Source organism: Trachinotus anak, unplaced genomic scaffold (assembly GCF_046630095.1).
Source record: "Trachinotus anak isolate AG129_WGS33_773 ecotype Australia unplaced genomic scaffold, CSIRO_AGI_Tana_v1 ptg000026l, whole genome shotgun sequence".
NCBI lineage: Eukaryota > Metazoa > Chordata > Actinopteri > Carangiformes > Carangidae > Trachinotus > Trachinotus anak.
The window spans coordinates 12,334,303-12,338,933 of NW_027273877.1; the positions used below are offsets into that span (position 1 = coordinate 12,334,303).

Below are 4,631 nucleotides of genomic sequence, written 5' to 3' on the forward strand. Positions count from 1 at the left end.
GGGGGTTCGTTTTTAATTATTTTTATGTAAACCATTATTTTATGCGAGCAATGAATAATGTAATTTAGGAATGTAATTGTAAGCTATTGTAGTGAAATGTTTTTAATATATACAGTATATATGTGTCCACTGTACCTGTGGGCCTGTTGTAACTGGGGTTGGCTGCTGTTCAGATCATACAAGGAAATATTTTGGTCCTGTGTCTCAGAATGCTGGGTATTTTAGCAACAGCCTAGAATATATTTTTGCAGTGACTCGATTAAGAATCCAATTTTGGTTTTTTTTGTTTCTTTGACTTGTAACTTCACACTCCAGTTCCTTGTGGATAATTATTACATGTTTTGTCCCAATAATTAATGTGTCTGTTTGTATTTTCTTATTACACTCACACGTCTTTACTCTGTAACTGATATTTTCCCACATCATTCATCTACAAAGAAAAGTGATTGAATGAGGACAACATTTAGACTTCCAGCCCATCATTTGGCTTGTCTGATTATATTCCAAAACTCAGTGCTCTCTTTCAGTTTCTGTTTTTTCTTTTTTTCTTTCTCTAAAAGCTGAACTTTAATCTTTGTGTCTTTGTGAACTGCAGCAGCCAGGCCACCTCTGATGAAGCGGATAAAGGAGTGATCAGTTGTCATACATGCACAGCCAAGAGTTTTGATCATCCATTATGAAATGAGGTGCTTTGTCCACTAACTGCCTTGAGCCACGTTCGTGGCTTCACTGCAGCCTGAGCTCTCTCAGGAACCTGGCCGAGGCTGGGCCGGCTGACAGAAGCAGCTCTCTCTCAGGAAGACCCTGCAAGATGAGTCATCATCATCTGCAACCTGAAGACGTTGAATGAGCTATAAAACCATGGCTGGGGTCCCGGGCCTATATAGCTTTTCTGGAGTTTTTGTTTTTATCTCAGGTTACAGCTTCATAACTTCAGAGTCCAGAAAGTTGTGTTGAAGTTATGTAGAAAATTGCCACCAGATACATTCAGTCTGTATTTGTGTATTTGTTGATGATGCATTGATAGCTGATAAGGGCCTGACCTTGAGGAAACTGTAGGAAAAAGACTGTAAGTAGAGACTGAGCAGTCAGGAAGTAGCAGCAGGAGCAGTGTCGTCTCTGAACTGGAAGAGAAAACAATGACAACAAGGTTGAAGTGCTGACTTGTGTTTCAGTGTGAGGTGTGATGTGTTGACATGCACATCAGATGAACGGTGTAGAAATTTTATTTCTTCATAGACACAGATGTGATGATTAGAAGGGCCGAAAGTAACTGGACAAATAAACCTCTTATTCATGAATATAAAGTTCAATTAAATATTTAATTTCCAGTGCTGTAAACTGAGTAAATTTAGCAAACATATAGTTTTAAGGGACTGTCGGCATACCTGCTTCATGTTTCTACTTCTACTTGAAGTATGATATTGTACTTTAGTGCACCATATTTATTTAATACCTGTAGTTTCTTTGCAGCAAAGGGACAGTCTATGATAATGGGGGCCAGGTCAGGACTGTTTCTGCCAACAATGGAAGGGGCCCGTGGGAATCAGAGGGCCCCACCCAGGAGAAGTTGGAGAGCCGAAGCATCAGCACACAGGTATTAACACTGCATTATGAAAGTCCTGTGAGCTCCCCCGGCCTAGAGGATGGAAGAAACAACAGACTGACCATATTTATTCACTACAAACAACCAAAGTATTGACAGCAGAGACAGAACCTGTAGCCAGCTACCAATGTATGCACTGGCTCCTGGGAATTCTGGCTCTTTGTTTTCCTTCATATCCCTCTGCTTTTAGTTCTTCAACATTCATGAATTGGAGCCTTAAAGCTTTTGATTATTTGCAAATCCTTGGTGTAAACTGAGATATTTTCAACTCAAGCACACCTGGACCAAACACACATCTGTTCACATTCACTCACATTCACATGCAACTGCACTGCTTTGTGTTCACATGAACCACTAACAATGATGAAGATGTGACCTTACCCACACTCACAGTCCTCACAGGAGGTTTAATGAGGTCAAACAAGTGGAAACGCCTGTGTGGATGGACAATGGGTGGGCAGGCTCTTTAAAGTACTAGTGGTCCAGATAGATACAGATACAGTGTAAAACGGTAGTTACTGTAGCTGTATTCCATCTTAGTCTCACCTCCAAACACCTTGGCCTGCTCTAAAAAGTGGACCAATGTGTTTGGAAAGGAGAGATCTTGTGGTACAGACTCTAAGAATCCCCCTTCATCAATGATTGTAGATTGAATTTCATAACAAATTGCCCAATAGTCATCCAGAAAAACTTGCTCTGAACCAAAGTGACTGACCACCACACACTTTAATCCCAACCCTCATTCAGAACAGTGAGTCTATGGTTGTCTGATGTCGAGGAGCTGGAGTCGGTTCTGCTTCATCACTCACAGCTGCTGTGCACACAAAACAATGAGCCATAAAAGACTTCCTGTTGGTTTATTCATCTCCTGGTCTGTGCAGATACAATAGAACCTAAAACACGCTGCAGCACACTGCACCATCGCTGCAAGTGGATTAGTCACCTGCTGTGGAAAGTTTATGGAACATTAGCAGCAGAGAGCAGCGTAGAAACAAAACACATGAAGGGCTCTCGATCAGGTTTTGAGAATCTAATGATATATACAGAGCTCGCCAGACTAGAAGATGGCTGTAGAGAGAAGGTGAGGGCTGAGGTGTATGAAGGTCTTGGTCCTGAGGAGCGTGGTGGAGGTGGACTTCTTATTTTGACTCGCGTCTCCGGATCTGCTCATGTTATGCCAGGCAGCAAAAGAGCTGTAGAGGTGGATGAAGTGGAAGATCTGTCCCAACTGGAGTGAGTTCAGACACACACACACACACACACACAGCACCTACAGTATAATTAACCTGTTTGCCTACTGTGTGTTCTCAGAGAAATGTGCGAGAGTTCTGTGCTTCTGAACCTGAAGAAGAGGTTCCACCGTGACTGTATCTATGTAAGTTTCATTACTGGCCTCACACATCTGAAATATTTTACATCAGGTAACTCAGGTCCTCTCCTCTTCTTCACCTCTCCAGCAGCTGGCATCTGTGTTAAAATGATGAGCCTCATCAAATGTTTCATGCACTTCAAAACATCTCCCTGTGTGCTCTCATTCTATAGTCTCAGAAATTAACCAGAAGACCTGCTCTCTCCCATCGTCTGTACACATATATATTTTAAAGGATAAAGCTTAATAATATACCTTTTTTTATTATCAACACATCCTGCAAACAGACCTAAACCAGTAATGATATATCTTATTCCTCTGTGCCGTAGTGATAGAAAAACTGCTGTTGTCCAGAAACTATAAAAAAAGCATCAGTGAGCCACACTGTTGTTGGACTGGGCGACATGTTCCTTCATCACCCTGAACACACACACATTTTTTTATTTTGACTTAATTTCACACACACTGTCCAGCTGCCAGAAATACTCACCCACCAAATGTGGATTCATCCGCTGCTGAAAATAGTGCCCAAAAATGATGATAGAAACTACAGTGACCATCTGTTTTCAGAAATTACCGAGTGTTTTTAAAGATTTATGTTCTCTGTACAAACCAGTGGTCTTGGAGATCAGGTCAGAAAGTACTGACAGATGGTCTGACAAATTGTTACCTTTGGCATTTGTTTTTTTTTCCCCATGATATTTGTTCGCAATTAGAAAAATATGCAACAAGACCGTCCTCATCATTTAATATACCAGCATCCTTCAGTGGAATTCAGTTGAATTGTTGCATTAAAATCTGTTCTGGTTAATTGTCACCAACATCACAGTATTTATCACTTGACATCAAATAATACATTTCTACCAAAATGAATTTCATTATATTGGATATATATTGGATTGGATATATAAGTTGATAGTAACTTGCTGGTTAGTTACTTTAAGCCTGTGTGAAAAGCTTTCTCACCTTAAACTGCTCCTCAGATATGACCAGGAGCTGGTGTGATCCCTGCATGTCAGGTGAGCGAGCCAGGCCGTGGGCCCCCCCCAGGGACTCAGGGAGAGGAGCACAGGGAGCGTCCATCACCACTATACCAAGGACAGGAGCCCGGTGCATCAGCTGGATCTCCTCAGCTGGATTCAAGCAGGCGGTGACAGAGAGCAGAGGACATTTCAACAACAGGACAGAGACGAGAAAACAGCCCATCCTAAAAAACACAAACTTCCTAAAGTGTTTCTTACCCGGCTGCGCTGTGACAGGCTCGTCTGCTCTGTGCTCTGCAGGAGGAAGGCGGAGCATGTATGCAAACACACAGCCACCCTTCATTCCTGCCCACAGGGGGGGTGTGTCATGTGAGCCTGTGAGGAAATGAGGAGACATATGTGAATTATAATGAAGTAAGTTCATGTATTCAGCTGCTGAAGGACTGTCGGAGGGATTTCTTTATGCTCTTCACCCTGGACAGAGGAGCCTCCATGGCAAGCTGGTCACTGGGGTTCAGGGTGCACCTACAGGGCAGAGGGGAAGATTTGAAATACTAATTGAACTGTAATAGATGCAGAGTTAGAAATGGTTTTTGGGCTGTGGAGCTCAGTTAAACGGTGCTGTGAGTGGGTATGTCTTTGTGTAAAATGTCATGTCCTGTATCTGTTAGTT

At 42.3% G+C, this 4,631-nt stretch overlaps 1 long non-coding RNA gene across 1 annotated transcript; it reads right to left on the bottom strand.

The window, feature by feature from the left end:
* Positions 1-922: 922 nt before the first annotated feature.
* On the bottom strand, positions 923-4,099 carry LOC139609678 (uncharacterized). The gene is made up of 3 exons (XR_011685308.1): positions 3,942-4,099; positions 1,457-1,639; positions 923-1,124 (listed from the first exon to the last, which is right to left on the bottom strand). It is a non-coding gene; the product is annotated as an uncharacterized lncRNA (long non-coding RNA).
* Between the last annotated feature and the right edge of the window lie 532 nt (positions 4,100-4,631).